Source organism: Scyliorhinus torazame, chromosome 24 (genome assembly GCF_047496885.1).
Source record: "Scyliorhinus torazame isolate Kashiwa2021f chromosome 24, sScyTor2.1, whole genome shotgun sequence".
Lineage (NCBI taxonomy): Eukaryota > Metazoa > Chordata > Chondrichthyes > Carcharhiniformes > Scyliorhinidae > Scyliorhinus > Scyliorhinus torazame.
Window position 1 is genome coordinate 37,676,534 of NC_092730.1, and position 17,030 is coordinate 37,693,563.

At 46.1% G+C, this 17,030-nt stretch overlaps 2 non-coding genes across 2 annotated transcripts; one reads left to right on the top strand and one right to left on the bottom strand.

The window, feature by feature from the left end:
- Positions 1 to 195: 195 nt before the first annotated feature.
- On the bottom strand, positions 196 to 268 carry trnaq-cug (transfer RNA glutamine (anticodon CUG)). Its single transcript has one exon. It is a non-coding gene; the product is annotated as a tRNA-Gln (tRNA).
- Positions 269 to 10,278: 10,010 nt separating this feature from the next.
- On the top strand, positions 10,279 to 10,360 carry trnas-gcu (transfer RNA serine (anticodon GCU)). The gene has a single exon. It is a non-coding gene; the product is annotated as a tRNA-Ser (tRNA).
- The last annotated feature ends 6,670 nt before the right edge of the window (positions 10,361 to 17,030 follow it).

The following is a 17,030-nucleotide window of genomic DNA, read 5'->3' on the forward strand; positions in this document are numbered from 1 at the left end:
GTGTTCCCAGTTGTGGAAGTAAGATCCGTCGGAAGCAGAACCTTTCTGCGCCGTTACTGAGAAGCAATTTTAATTCCATATTTATTAAATTTTGTCACGAGGTTCGTTTAGACCTCTGGATTCCCAGTCAAGGTTATGTCCCTGTTATGAAGACAGTTCTTTCAGCGTCAACATTTTCAGATAATAACAAGAAAGCGCCCAACGTGGGGCTCGAACCCACGACCCTGGGATTCAGAGTCCCATGCTCTACCGACTGAGCTAGCCGGGCTGTTGAGGCGCTACTTATTAAACCTCTTCTTGAAGAGAGTTGCTGCGGTGCTCATTCGGAGGGCCAGTGCTGACTTGTTGGGCCGAATGGCCTACTTCTGAGCTGGATATTCTACGATTCTGTGATACAAGCATGTTGATGCGGTGAAGTCCTTCTGCCATACTGCCCACTCCTGACACCATGTAGAAATGCTGGTCTCTCAATGACTGGCGACCAATGACATGTAATAAAAAATAACTGACTGAATAATTATGCAGCTCCTCCTGGCTTGTGCTCTGACCGCGATCCGGGGAACTGCCGGAATCCCGACACGTGACCATTTTAGTTGCGTCATCAGGTGACCGTTCGACCTGGCACAGGTCTCCTTCTGTGCTGTAATTTCTAGATTTCATCATTTAAATTTTCTTCCAGACTGTAAAGTGTGGTCCTGTTCCATTTGAATTTCTAATATATTTCCAATGTAACTGATGTTGTTCCACAATCTATTTAATCGGTGGAATTGTGCGTTTAGTGAGCTGAGGTTTTCGAGTCTCTCAAGGCCTCTCTCCAAATCCAATGGTCATTTTCCACGAAGATTCAACCCCTCCTCACATAAACACCGGGGCCCCGTTGATCGTTTGAATGCAATAACTTCCTGGAGTGATTCCAGGCTGGTTTTAGAATGTATTCTATCGACCAAATTACTAGCGAATGACACACTAGACGCAGCTGCGATGGCAGAGTGGTTAAGGCGTTGTACTTGAAATCAATGTGGTTTCCCCGCGCTGGTTCGAGCCTTGCTCGCAGCGACTGTGATTCGAAGTGTTTGCTGAACTCCCCGCGCGAGCCACTGAATCGGAATGTTTGTAAATGAACGGTTTGAACCTATATCAGAATCGGTCAGCATTTGTTTTGGAAACTAAACGACATATAAAGAAGCTCGCACTCAAAACAACGATCAATAAATAATAACGTTTCCTGCAATGTTTGGAAGGAGAAGCAGCAACGGCAGCGAATGGAAACGTGGTTCGGTTTCATTCAGCTGAATGTATTTCTGGGTAAAAAGATCGTGGTAGAAATGGAACATATTTTATCTCTCTATCTGTTTCTTTGTTTCTTTCTCTCTCCCTCACTCACCGTTTTTGTGCTTCTCCGGGGACTGATTGGATACAGTGAAACTCAGCCCTATTTCATCCCAACTCTTTTGGACGAATACATCCTGGCGATGGGCGGTCCTGAATCAGTGGAAGAATCGACAAACTATTCCATTCTTGGCTGTGTGAGAAGTTCCATTCCTGGTTGTGAGGTGGCTCTGAGATAAAGGGATCGAGAGAGAACGAGGTGACTGCAGTCTGACTCTTACTCTGAAAACCAGTTAGTGCGCCCTTGTACAAAGTGGATGTGTCTGAGAACAGGAGGAAAGCAGATCATGGGCCTGTGATTGATTTTATTGAGCCGGACCTTGAAAAGTGAAGCAAACTTCTAACCAGTCAGCGCCTGTCTGAGAACTGGTAAGGAATTACGGCTGATATTGAAACGGTTCATCTTTAATTAGTTACAGCAAATCGATTCTTTCAGAGGTGATGGTGTATTGTTTTCAGAGTCACTGTCATAGTTTCTGAAAATATGATTTGTGCTTGTTTTTGTTTTGTTCAGTAATTTGGGGAATCTATTTGGAGCGGGTGCAGTTGGTCAGTATCTGTGCCTCTTGCTTGGCAGCTCCCCGGGAAGCAGCAGCTCCATTCCTATCGAGATCTGTGGACACAATCAGGAGACCCAAACAATTGCGCACTGCTGCCATCTCCTGGCTGAAAGCAAGTTGTGCAACAAGGTAACGAGGTATTCGTGACAGGTTTCAATTGGAGCAAAATAACATTAACATGGTTAAATATTATTACTGTAGTAATCACATTTAAATCCCCAGATATCTGATTTCTGACTGAGCGATCCAGCTCATCCCGATTTATCGGAAAATGAAGGATTCCCATTACAACCGTATTGGTTACAAGAATATCCAATCTCTGATTTAATACATTCTCCCGCTTCATTGCTTGTGTATTCGTTCTATAAATACAGGCAAAGTTTGAAGAAATCAGCAACAGAGTGATCAATGTTCCCGGAGAGGTGAAACTGCCGCCCCGAACTTCATTTTATGAAGGTGATTCCAGTCACTCCCCACTTTCCCATCAGAACAACGTCCCAGAAGAAATCAAATCACCTTCACAGAACAACCATTCAGCACGAAAGTAAATGATCTCAACTATGCTGACCAGAATCAGTGTGCTCAAACGTGTGTTCTTGTTGAAAGAAAAAATGAGGAAGTGAATAGTGTGGCTACCGCAGGGCAGTAATGTTGTAGCTCCTGGTTTAAGGAGCAGAGTACGTAGCGGAAGCGTGTTGGGTCATTAGCCCGAGGTCGAGGAATCGAGGCTATTCTCTGCTATTTACATCCTCCCTGACACGAAAAGTAAAAATAACGCACGTTCTTGTTTGCTTTGCAGCAAATACCTATCAGAAACTTTCTTGCAGTCTCATCCCGACATTAAACCCAGGAATGAAGCAGACAGCGTGACACATTACAACATTGTAAAGCTCACACAGACGGAACCACAGAGAAAATGCTTTAAAGTCTCAGCAGGTCTGACCAGATCTGTAGGGAGAGAAAAGAGTTAACGTTTCGAGTCCAGATGACACTTTGTCAAAGCTGGACCGGATACGATATCCAGTAGTACCCCACAAAGGGGCAATATAGGTATATAACGATATCCAGTAATAACCTCACAGAGGGCATATAAGGAAATAAAGCTTTATCGAGCAACAAATCACAATAGAAACCAAGTTCCCATCTTCCCCTCTCGGACGGATGTGAACAATCGAACCTGCCGGACTATTTACAAGAGAAGACGAATTTTACTCGGAGTCCAGGGATCAATATTAATTCCTCAACCAAAGTCACTGAAGCAGATTATCGAGTCATTAACTGCGCTTTTGCCTGTGTGGTCTTGCTGTGCGTATTTAAGCAGGAATCTCATGTCCTGAGACCAACGCTTTTCCATTGAAAGGAAGGTATTGGACATTCGTGAGGTTGAAAATCTCGCTGGAGAAATTTAACCTCGTGGGAGAAAGGTCAATGTCAGGAGTGGGATTCGCACCCACGCTTCCAAAAGAGACTGCGACCTGAACCTTTGACCGCTCGGTCACCCTGATGCGTTGTCGCCGAAACTAAGATCCGTGCACAAATCGACTCAAATTCTATCTTCATCATCATTCCATTTCAAACAAGGTATGCTTATCCTACTTTTGAACACCAGCCAGAGTCCTGTATCTGAGTGTCATCCTTGTCCAGGCCGCTGAGGGTTAAGGAGCTCCTCATTGCTGCATTGGTCAGTTTGCTCCAATGAACCAGGGACGAATTCCCGCTCTACCTGTTCCTCACTCGAAGATATTGGGAGCCTAAGATCTGAGCGACGTGAAGTATCCAATTGGAGAGTTGCATCCTGGCGACTGCAATCTCTCTCCACAGCTGCTCCCGGTGCTGCTTTCACAGAGAAGTAGCCGAAGAATCCCTCCTCTGTCCAAACAGGAGAACGTTCATCCAGGAGAGGCGCCAGAAGAATGTTCTGGGAGAAGTCAACTTTGTCACTTCGACTATACTGTGGGTAGCTGAAGAACAGGTGTCAAAGAGCGGATCAGACTGTAAGTAAAACGTTGATACTAATAAAGAAAAAGGTAGATGTGCTGCTGACAAATAGCGACTTGTTTCCGTTTGGTGTGATTGAGAATATGAATAGCAGAAGATGGTTTGGATCCATCGACCTCTGGGTTATGGGCCGCTGCTCCACGCTGCTCGTGCTTGACCCTGTCCGGGGTCGGACTTGAGGCAAAGTTTGAAGAAATCTCTAACAGCGTGATCAATGTTCCCAGAGAGGTGAAACTGCCGCCCCGAACTTCATTCTATGAAGATGATTCCAGTCACTCCCCACTTTATCATCAGAACAACGTCACACAAGAAATCACATCACCTTCACAGAACAACATTCAGGACGCAAGTAAATTATCTGAAATTTGCTGACCAGAATTACTGTGCTCAAACGTGTGTTCTAGTTGAAAGAAAAAATGAGGAAGTGAATAGTTGTGTGGCTACCGCAGGGCAGTAAATCGTAGCTCCTTTTTTAAGGAGCAGAGTGCCGCAGCGGAAGCGTGTTGGGGCATTAGCCCAACGTCAGGGAATCGTGGCTATTCTCTGATATTTACATTCTCCGTGACACAAAAAGAAAACATAACGCACGTTCCTGTTTGCTTTGCAGCAAATACCTATCAGAAACATTCTTGCAGTCTCATCCCGACATTTGTCCCAAGAATGAAGGAGATAGCATGACACATTACAACATTGTAAAGCTCACACATAGGGAACCACAGAGAAAATGCTTTAAAGTCCAGGTAACTATTTGTCAAAGCTGGACTGGAAACGTTATCCAATAGTACCCAACAGAGGGGCAATATAGAGAAATAACGTTATCCAGTAATACCTCACAGGGGGCCAATAAGGAAATAAAGTTTTATCCAGCAGTAAATCACAATAGAAACCGAGTTTCCAACTTCCCCTCTCGGACGGATGTGAACACTCTAACCAGCCAGACTATTTACAAGAAGATAAGACGAATTTTACCCGGAGTCCTGTGCTCAATATTAATTCATCAACCAGAGTCACTGAAGCAGATTATCGAGGCATTAACTGCGCTTTTGCCTGTGTGGTCTTGCTGTGCGTATTTAAACAGGAATCTCATGTCCTGAGACCAACGCTTTTCCACTCAAAGGGAGGTATTGGATCTTCCTGATGTTGAAAATCTTGCTGGAGAAATGTAACCTCATGGAGAAAAGGTCAATATTAGGAAGGGGAGTCGAACCCACGCCTCTAGTGGAGACTTCGATCTAAACGCAGCAGCTTAGACCACTCGGCTGTCGTCCAAACTGAGCTCAATTTACAAATCTACATAAATTCTATCTTCATCGTCATTTAATTTCAAACAATAGATGCTTTCTCTACTTTTGATCCATCGACAGAGTCCTGCATCTGAGTGCCATTCTTATCCAACCCGCTGGGGGTTAAGGAGCTTCTCATTGCTGCATTGATCAGTTTGCTCCAATCAACAAGAACCGAATTCCCGCTCTACCTGTTCCCCACACGAAGATATTGAGAGTCTAAGATCTGAGCGACGTGAAGTATACAATTGGAGAGTTGCATTCTGGCGACTGCAATATCTCTCCACAGCTGCTTCCGGTGCTGCTTTCACGGACAAGTAGCCGAAGAACCCCTCCAGTGTCCATACAGGTGACTGTTCATGCACTAGAGGAGCCAGAAGAATGTTCTGGGAGAACTCAACTTCGTCTCCTCGAATGTACTGTGGGTAGCTGAAGAACCGGTGCCAAAGAGCGGATCAGACTGAAAGCAAAACGTTGATACTAATAAAGAAAAAGGCAGATGTGCTGCTGACATATAGCAACTTGTTTCCGTTTCGTGTGAGTGAGAATATAAATAGCAGAGGATGGTTTAGATCCATCGACCTGTGGGTTAGGGGTCCAGCACACGTCCGCTGCGCCACTTTGCTCGTAGTTGATCTTCTCTGGGGTCGGACTTGAAGCAAAGCTTGAAGAAATCAGTAAGAGCGTGATCAATGTTCCCAGAGAGGTGAAACTGCCATTCCGAACTTCCTTCTATGAAGGTGATTCCAGTCATTCCCCACTTTCTCATCAGAACAACGCCACAGAATAAATCACATCCCCTTCACAGAACAACCGTTCAGCACGAAAGTAAATTAACTGAACTATGCTGACCAGAATCAGTGTGCTCAAACGTGTATTCTTGTTGAAAGAACAAATGCGGAAGTGAATAGTTGTGTGGCTACAGCCAGGCAGTAATGTTGTAGCTCCTGGTTTAAGGAGCAGCGTGCCGCAGCGGAAGCGTGCTGGGTCATTAGCCCGAGGTCGAGGAATCGAGGCTATTCTCTGCTATTTACATTCTACCTCACAGCAAAAGTAAACATCACGCACGTTCCTGTTTGCTTTGCAGCAAATACCTTTCAGAATCCTTCTTGCAGTCTCGTCCCAGGAATGAAGGAGACAGCATGACACAGTACAACATTGCATAGCTCACACAGAGGGAACCACAGATAAAATGCTTTAAAGTCTCTGCTCAATTGATCCTCAAGATAAACACTTCCAAATTCCACCAATTCCATTGGGAAATGCATGAATATAGATTGTTTAAATTTTACGTACTTCTAACACCTCTCCGTCCACCCGATCACATTCTATCACCGACAGTTCATGTGAATCTCCCGCGCTCTGTTGCGGTTCTGTGTCGTGGCCAGTAGATGTCAACACACTGTGGTAGAGCAAAGTTCACAGATTAGAGTGAGACACAACTGATAAAAATTGTTTTTATTCTATTAAAGTTGGGACGGCGGGATTTCGAAGAAGATAATATGTGGTGATGATCTATTCTTATATTTTGGTGGTGTTGAATCCGTCAACATGTTGTATGTGGGAGTGAGGTGCATACTCTCTGCCCTTCTCTGGTCCTGTTTGTCAATGGGGGATTCCTGTCACTCTCGGGTAATGTGTGAGAGTGTAAGAGACATTCTGAACCTGTCAGTCTTCGTCACTATATGTGCCGGTGGATACGTTGTCAGTGGAACCGCACCGTGACACAAGTTCTTCGGCTACCCACAGTACAGTTGAGGTTACCGGGATGACGTCTCCCATAATTCTCTTCAGCCACCTCTCCAGGATGAACCTCCTCCTGTTTGTAGACTGGAGGGTTTCTTTGGCTACTTGCCTGGAATAAGATCGCACATAAAAATTCCATTGAAGTAAATGAGTTGTATCATGTGGCTAAGGAGACGCACAATAATCCATTGTACTCTGCACACGTGGATTCAAATCCCATCCTCGTCTGTAATGTGTCTGTTGTGTCTCTGTTTGGTCCACTTCATGAGCATGAAGTACAAATGCTGTGATTTTTTGCTTTGGTTCACGGGCTTGGCGGGTGGTGAATTCGGCGAACACTGTCCATGTTGAAACCACATTATAAAAAGGTGAGAAAGTTACTTATTTCACTCCCTGCCCTAATTGCGTATAAATTCTGAGTTGGAAACTCTTTCTTCCTCTCATTTTGAAACTCACAAAGTCGCGCAAAAGATAAGTTCATAAAATAAAGAAACATAATTCAGCCATTAGACCCATCGAGTCTGCCCGCCATTCTATCATGGCTGATATCTTCCCCATCTGCGAACTACAATGTTACAGACAAAGAGGTCGATTGCGTTATCAGCAGGAACACCTTCTCCCTAGAACGCATGACCTCGAAGCGGGAGTAGGCAATTTAGCCTCCTGAGCCTAACACCTTCCATGTGATGTTGGCTGATCCCATCCTGGCGTCAACTCCACCGTCTTCCCGTTCTCCGTATCCCTTCAACTCCTTACCAATAAGAATCTCTCTACCCCCTCCTTAAACTTACTCACGCTCCCTGCATCCAACGCAATCTGGGGTACCGAATTCCACGGAATCATAAACCCTTTGGGATAAGTAGTTTTTACTCAATTTAAAAAAAATTACAGTGCGGAAGGAGCCAATTCGGCCCATCGAGTCTGCACCGGCTCTTGGAAAGAGCACCCTACCCAAGGTCCACACTTCCACCCTATCCCCATAACCCAGTAACCCCACCCAACACTAAGGGCAATTCTGGACACGAAGGGCAATTTTGGACACTAAGGGCAATTTTATCATGGCCAATCCACCGAACATGCACATCTTTGGACTGTGGGAGGAAACCGGAGCACCCGGAGGAAATCCACGCACACACGGGGAGGATGTGCAAAACTCTGCACTGACAGTGACCAAAACCAGAATCGAACCTGGGACTCTGGAGCTGCGAAGTAATTGCGCTACCCACAATGCTACTGTGCTGCCCTAAAAGGCAGATGTGCTGCTAACAAATAGCAACTAGTTCTCGTTTGGTGTGAATGAGAATATGAATAGCCGAAGATGGTTTCAATCCATCTACCTTTGGGTTACGGGCCCAGCACGCTTCCCTTGCGCCATTCAACTCGTGACTAAATCTATTATTCTAAGAGCATGACCCCTCCTTTTAGAATGCCCCACAAGAGGAAGCAGCAGCTCCACGTCAACTTTTTCCATACCTTTTGGCACCTGATACACCTCAATTAGATAATGACGAATACATTCTGAGTGAGAAGCTGTGGACCAGTCTTCCTCAGTTTGAAACTCACGATGTCGCACAATAACATCCGATTCAACTATTAGACCGATGACCGGGAATCGAACTGGGACAACTGATTGGAAGAAAACTTTGCTCACCACTCTCCCATCATCGCTGCATTTCCAATTTTGAACACCAGGTGGAATAGAAGGCGGCTGATACATTCAATCAGTTCATGGATGCAAAACGAATTAAGACATATTGACATGTGCATTTGTGGGACGAAGTGGCCGAGTGGTTAAGGCGCTGTGCTGCTAATCCATTGTGCTCGACGGATGTGTGTTCGAATTCCATGCTCGTAGATTTTAAATCCACTTTTCTCGGAAGTAGGCCTCCTTTTTCCAAGATGGATATGCAATCACTGATGTGACAATCTATTCCAAGATGTCAGGCCAGATTGCATCGAGTTGGGTTAGAGGACGGTGGAACGGAGGCAGACGTGTTTGGGGCTTAACCGCTCTTTGACACCAGTTCTTCTTCGGCTACCCACAGTACAGTCGAGGATACCGGGTTGACTTCTCCCATAATTATCTTCTGCCACCTCTCCTGGATGAACATCCTCCTGTTTGTGCACTGGAGGGTTCCTTCGGTCACTTGCCTGTGAGAAGGTCAGATATTAAAGTTCCATGAAGTAAAGGAGTTGTACCACGTGGTTAAGGGGATGCACAAGAAACCTTTGTGCTCTGCGCACTTGCGTTCGAATCCAATCCTCGTCTGTAACGTATCTGTTGTGTCTCTGTTTGATCCACTTCATGAGGGTGATGGAAAAATGCTGTGATTTTTAGTGTTTGGGGCTTGGGGTTGTGAATAATCGAACACTTTCCATATTGAAACCACTTTAGAAAATGACGAGAAAGTTACTTAATTCACTCCCCCCCATAATTGCGCACACATTCTGAGTTGGAAACTATTTCTTTCCCTCAGTTTGAAAGTCATGAAGCCGCGCAAACGATAGATTCATCAGATAGATGAGCAGTATTACGCCATTCGACCCATCGAGTCTGCCCGCCATTCGATCATGACTGAAATGTTCATCATCTGCTACCTGAAATGTTACGGAACAAGAGATGGATTGAGATATCAGCCAGAACACCTCCTCCCGAGAACACATAACATTGGAGCTGGGATATGCAATTTAGCCTCTTGGGCGTAAAACCTTCCATGTGATCTTGCCTGATCAAACATAATGGCCTCAACACCACCGTCCTGCCCGTTCTCCAGAGCCCTTCAACTCATTACCAATAAAAGTCTCTCTAAGTCCTCCTTAACTTTCTCACTGTCCCTGCATCCACCACACTCTGAGGAAGTGAATTCCACAGAATTACAACCCTTTGGGAGAAGTAGTTTTTCTTTTTTAAATTTGCCTCCTCATATTCTAAGATGATGACCTCTCGTTTTAAACTGCCCCCACAACAGGTAACATCAACTCCACGTCTACAATATCTACACCTTTTCGCATCTTAAACACCACACTTAGATAATCCGCATAAATTCTGAATGAGAAACAGTTGACCAGTCTTCCTCAGTTTGAAACTCAGGATGTCGCGCAAAAACATCCGATTTAACTATTACTGCGATGGCCAGGAATCGAACCGGATTCAACGGTTTCAAAAGCAGCGATGCTCACCACTATGCCACCATCGCTGGATTTTCCCCATCGAATACCTGGTTGAATAGAAAGAGGCAAATAATTTCCATCAGTTCATGGATGCAAAACGAATTAAGACGTATTGACGCAAAGATTTGTGCGACGAGGTGGCCGAGTGGTTAAGGCGATGTACTGCTAATCCATTGTGCTCTGCACACGTGGGTTCGAATCCCATCCCCGTCGATTTTTCGCCCATTGCTTCACGGAAGTGGGATTCATTTTTCCACGATGGATCTGCAATCACTGATGTGACAAACTATTCCAAGTTGTCAGGCCACTTGCATCGAGTTGGGTTACAGGAGGGACGAACGGAGGCAGACGTGTTTGGGGCTTAACCCCACATTGCCACCACTTCTTCTTCGGCTCCCCACTGTGCAATCGAGGTTACCGGGTTCACTTCTCCCATTATTAACTTCTGCCACCTCTCGTGGATGAACGTCCTCCTGATGGTACATTGGTGGGGTGCTTCGGCTACTTGTCTGTGACAAGATCAGATATTAAAGTTCCATAAACTAAAGGGGTTGTATCACGTGGTTAAGGTCAGGCACAATAATCCATTGTACTCTGCACACGTGGTTTCAAATCCCATTCTTGTCTGTAACGTGTCTGTTGGATCTCTGTTTCGTCCACTTCATGAGGGTATCGAAAAAAGGCTGTGATTTTTAGCTTTTGTTTCAGGGCTTGGCGGGCGGTGAATAGTCGAACACTGTCCATGGTGAAGCCAAATAATAAAAAGCTGAGAAAGTTACTTTTCACTCCCTGCCCTAATTGCGCATAGATTCTGAGTTGGAAAATGTTCCTTCCCCTCAATTTGAAACTCACGAAGTCGCACAAAATATAAGTTCATAAAATATAGGAGCAGAATTAAGCCATTAGACCCATCGAGTCTGCCCCGCCATTCTATCACGGATGATGTGTTCCTCATCTGTTACCTGCAATGTTACAGATGAAGAGGGCGATTGATCTCAGCTAGAATACGTCCTCACTATAACACATGACCTAGGAGCGGGAGAAGACAATTTGGCCTCCTGAGCATAACACGTTCCATGAGATCTTGGCTGATCCCATACTGGCCTCAACTCCACCCGTTCTCCATAACCCTTCCACTCATTACCAACAAAAATCTCTCTAACTCCTCCTTAAATGTATTCACTGTCCCTGCATCCATCGCAATCTGGGGTAGCGAATTCCACAGAATCATAGATCATAGAATTTACAGTGCAGAAGGAGGCCATTCGGCCCATCGACTCTGCACCGGCTCTTGGAAAGAGCACCCTACCGAGGCCCACACCACCCAATCCCCATAACCCAGTAACCCCATTCAACCAACCCTAAGGCCAATTTTTGGACACTAAGGGCAATTTAACATGGACAACCCGTCTAACCTGCACATCTTTGGACTGTGGGAGGAAACCAGAGCACCCGGAGGAAACCCACGCACACACGGGGAGAACGTGCAGACTCCGCACAGACAGTGCGCCAAGCCGGGAATCAAACCTGGGACTCTGGAGCTGTGGAGCAATTATGCTAACCACTATGCTACCGTGCTGCCCGAATCACAAATTTTTAGAGGCTAGATTCACAGTATAAAAGTGATCCCCTACCGTGCAGGCTGTGTTTGCACTGAGTGCTGAATTTGCTGCATTTGAGTGCTATAGTGAGAGCTTGGTGAATGAGAGAGTGCTGAATTTCCTGCATTTGAGTGCTATAGTGAGAGTTTGGTGACTGAGGGAGTGCTGAATTTGGTGCATTTGAGTGCTATAGTGAGAGTTTGGTGACTGACGGAGTAAAGTGAGGAGGGAGTAAGGTGCTGCTTGCATTTTGTTTCCTCCATTTCCGCAAAGAGTGAGAAGAGAGCCAGGAGTTTACAGAGAGTGCAGCTGACTGGGAGCAGTGTCGGAGGGCGGAGATCCAGTTGGTCCACAGGGCAGCTATATTCTGCAAGGTAAGAGGGGATGGAGGCTAGGCCAGTTGCATGCTCCTCCTGTAGGATGTGGGTGGTGAGGGATACCACCGATGTCCGCGCTGACTATACCAGCGGGAAGTGCACCCAACTCCAGCTCCTCAAAGACCGTGTTAGGGAACTGGAGCTGAAGCTGGATGAACTTCGGATCATCCGGGAGGCAGAGGGGGCGATAAAGCAGAGTTACAGGGAGGTAACCACACCCAAGGTACAAGACAAGAATATCTGGGTTAGAGTCAGGTGCGGGGGGGGGGGGGGGGGGGGTGAGGCAGACAGTGCAGGGATCCCTCGTGGCCGTTCCCCTTCAAAATAAGTACACCATTTTCGACGCTGTTGGGGAGGATGACCTACCGGGGGAAGGCCCTAGCGGCCAGGTCTCTGGCACTGAGTCTAGCTCTGGGGCTCAGAAGGGAAGGGGGAGAATAGAAAAGCAATAGTTGTAGGAGATTCAATGGTTAGGGGAATAGATAGGAGATTCTGAGGTCGCGAGCGAGACTCCCGGAAGGTATGTTGCCTCCAGGGTGACAGGGGCAAGGATGTCTCGGATCGTGTCTTCAGGATCCTTAAGGGGGAGGGGGAGCAGCCAGAAGTCGTGGTGCACATTGGTACCAACGACGTAGGTAGGAAAAGGGGTGTGGAGGTAATAAATGAGTTTAGGGAGATAGGCTGGAAGTTAAAAACCAGGACAGACAGAGTTGCCATCTCGGGTTTGTTGCCGGTGCCACGTGATAGCGAGGCTAGGAATAGGGAGAGAGTGCAGCTGAACATGTGGCTGCAGGAATGCTGTGGGAGGGAGGGCTTCAGGTACATGGATAATTGGAGTGCATCCTGGGGAAGGTGGGACCTGTACAAGCAGGAGGGGTTGCATCTGAACCAGAGGGGCACCAATATCCTGGGAGGGAGGTTTTCTAGTACTCTTCGGGAGGGTTTAAACTAATTTGGCAGGGGAATGGGAACTGGATTTGTAGTCCAGCAAATAAAGTAGCCGATATTCAGGACGCCAAAGCGTGTAATGAGGCAGTGGGGAAGGGAACACTGACAAAGGAGATTACTTGCAGGCATGGAGATGGCTTGAAGTGTGTATACTTCAATGCAAGAAGCATCAGGAATAAGGCGGGTGAACATATGGCATGGATCGGAACTTGGGACTACGATGTGGCGGCCATCACGGAGACTTGGATAGAGCAGGGACAGAAATGGTTGTTGGAGGTCCCTGGTTATAGATGTTTCAATAAGATTAGGGAGGGTGGTAAAAGAGGTGGGGGGGGGGGGTGGCATTGTCAATTAGAGATTGTATAACAGCTGCAGAAAGGCAGTCCGAGGAGTATCAGCCTACTGAGGTAGTATGGGTTGAAGTCAGAAATAGGAAAGGAGCAGTCACCTTGTTAGGAGTTTTCTATAGGCCCCTCCAATAGTCGCAGATATGTGGAGGAACAGATTGGGAAACAGATTTTGGAAAGGTGCAGAAGTCACAGGGTAGAAGTCATGGGTGACTTTAACTTCCCAAACATTGAGTGGAAACTCTTTAGATCAAAATAGTTTGGATGGGGTGGTGTTTGTGCAGCGTGTCCAGGAAGCTTTTCTAACACAGTATGTAGATCGTCCGATCAGAGTAGGGGCAATATTGGATTTAGTACTTGGTAATGAACCAGGGCAAGTGATAGATTTGTTAGTGGGGGAGAATTTTGGAGATAGTGACCACAATTCTGTGACTTTCACTTTAGTAATGGAGAGGGATAGGTGCGTGCAACAGGGCAAGGTTTACAATTGGGGGAAGGGTAAATACGATGTTGTCAGACAAGAATTGAAGTGCATAAGTTGGGAACATAGGCTGTCAGGGAAGGACACAAGTGAAATGTGGAACTTGTTCAAGGAACAGGTATTACGTGTCCTTGATATGTATGTCCATGTCAGACAGGGAAGAGATGGTCGAGTGAGGGAACCATGGTTGACAAGAGAGATTGAATGTCTTGTTAAGAGGAAAAAGGAGACTTATGTAAGGCTGAGGAAACAAGGTACAGACAGGGCGTTGGAGGGATACAAGATAGCCAGGAGGGAACCGAAGAAAGGGATTAGGAGAGCTAAGAGAGGGCATGAACAATCTTTGGTGGGTAGGATCAAGGAAAACCCCAAGGCCTTTTACACATCTGTGAGAAATATGAGAATGACTAGAGCGAGGGTAGGTCCGATCAAGGACGGTAGCGGGAGATTGTGTATTGAGTCTGAAGAGATAGGAGAGGTCTTGAACGAGTACTTTTCTTCTGTCTTTACAAATGAGAGGGGCCATATTGTTGGAGAGGACAGTGTGAAACAGACTGGGAAGCTCGAGGAAATACTTGTTAGTAAGGAAGATGTGTTGGGCATTTTGAAAAACTTGAGGATAGACAAGTCCCCCGGGCCTGACGGAATATATCCAAGGATTCTATGGGAAGCAAGAGATGAAATTGCAGAGCCGTTGGCAATGATCTTTTCGTCCTCACTGTCAACAGGGATGGTACCAGGGGATTGGAGAGTGGCGAATGTCGTGCCCCTGTTCAAAAAAGGTACTAGGGAAAGCCCTTTGAATTACAGGCCAGTTAGTCTTACTTTGGTGTTAGGCAAAGTCATGGAAAGGGTACTGAAGGATAGGATTTCTGAGCACCTGGAAAGACACTGCTTGATTAGGGATAGTCAGCACGGATTTGTAGGTCTTGCCTTAAAAGTCTTATTGAATTCTTTGAGGAGGTGACCAATCATGTCCATGAAGGTAAAGCAGTGGATGTAGTGTACATGGATTTGAGGAAGGCATTTGATAAGGTTCCCCGTGGTAGGCGTATGCAGAAAGTAAGGAGGCATGGGATAGTGGGAAATTTGGCCAGTTGGATAACAAACTGGCTAAGCGATAGAAGTCAGAGAGTGGTGGTCGATGGCACATATTCAGCCTGGACCCCAGTTACCAGTGGCGTACCGCAGGGATCAGTTCTGGGTCCTCTGCTGCTGGCGATTTTCATTAATGACTTGGATGAGGGAGTTGAAGGGTGGGTCAGTAAACTTGCCGACGATACGAAGGTTCGTGGAGTTGTGGATAGTGAGGAGGGCTGTTGTCGGCTGCAAAGAGACATAGATAGGATGCAGAGCTGGGCTGAGAAGTGGCAGATGGAGCTTAATCCTGAAAAGTGTGAGGTTGTCCATTTTGGAAGGACAAATATGAATGCGGAATACAGGGTTAACGGTAGAGTTCTTGGCAATGTGGAGGAGCAGAGAGATCTTGGGGTCTATGTTCATACATCTTTGAAAGTTGCCACTCAAGTGGATAGAGCTGTGAAGAAGGTCTATTGTGCGCTAGCGTTCATTACCAGAGGGATTGAATTTAAAGCCGTGAGGTGATGATGCAGCTGTACAGAACTTTGGTAAGGCCACATTGGGAGTGCTGTGTACAGTTCTGGTCGCCTCGTTTTAGGAAGGATGTGGAAGCTTTGGAAAAGGGGCAAAGGAGATTTACCAGGATGTTGCCTGGAATAGAGAGTCGGTCTTACGAGGAAAGTTTGAGGGTGCTAGGCCTTTTCTCATGAGAACGAAGAAGGATGAGGGGCAACTTGATAGAGGTTTATAAGATGATCAGGGGAATAGATAGAGTAGACCGTCAGAGATAGTTTTCCCGGGTGGAACAAACCATTACAAGGGGACATAAATTTCAGGTGAATGGTGGAAGATATGGGGGGGGGGGGGGGGGGGGGATGTCAGAGGTAGGTTCTTTACCCAGAGAGTAGTGGGGGCATGGAATGCAGTGCCTGTGGAAGTAGTTGAGTCGGAAACATTCGGGACCTTCAAGCAGCTATTGGATAGGTACATGGATTACATGATAGGTTTGCACTGAGTGCTGAATTTGGTGATTTTTGAGTGCGATAGTGAGAGTTTGGTGACCGAGGGAGTATAAGGCTTCATTTTATCTAAAGTTTAGTCTTTCTTTTATTTAGTTAATTAACTTAAAAGTTGCTGTTTGGTTTAGAAGAAGGTGAATTTTCAATCAGCTTTAAACAGGCTTCTACTTCGAGGCACTTGCAGCTGGAGCTTGTTAATTAGTTAATTAGATTAGGCCAGTTTTTCAGAGGCTAGATTCACAGTATAAAAGTGATCCCCTACAGTGCAGACTTTGTTTGCACTGAGTGCTGAATTTGGTGATTTTTGAGTGCGATAGTGAGAGTTTGGTGACCGAGGGAGTATAAGGCTTCATTTTTATCTAAAGTTTAGTCTTTCTTTTATTTAGTTAATTAACTTAAAAGTTGCTGTTTGGTTTAGAAGAAGGTGAATTTTCAATCAGCTTTAAACAGGCTTCTACTTCTAGGCACTTGCAGCTGGAGCTTGTTAATTAGTTAATTGGATTAGGCCAGTTTTTCAGAGGCTAGATTCACAGTATAAAAGTGATCCCCTACAGTGCAGACTTTGTTTGCATTCAGTGCTGAATTTGGTGATTTTTGAGTGCGATAGTGAGAGTTTGGTGACCGAGGGAGTTAGGTGAGGAGGGAGTAAGGTGCCCCTTTCATTTTGTTTCCGACATTTCCGCAAAGAGTGCGAAGAGAGCCAGGAGTTTACAGGAAGTGTAGCTGACTGGGAGCAGAGTCGGAGGGCGGAGATCTAGTTAGTCCACACAGCAGCTATATTCTGTAAGGTAAGAGGGGATGGAGGCTAGGCCAGTTACATGCTCCTCCTGTAGGATGTGGGTGGTGAGGGATACCACCGGTGTCCCCGCTGACTATACCTGCGGGAAGTGCACCCAACTTCAGCTCCTCAAAGACCGTGTTAGGGAACTGGAGCTGAAGCTGGATGAACTTCAATTCATCCGGGAGGCAGAGGGGGTGATTGAGAAGAGTTACAGGGAGGTAACCACACCCAAGGTACAGGACAAGAATA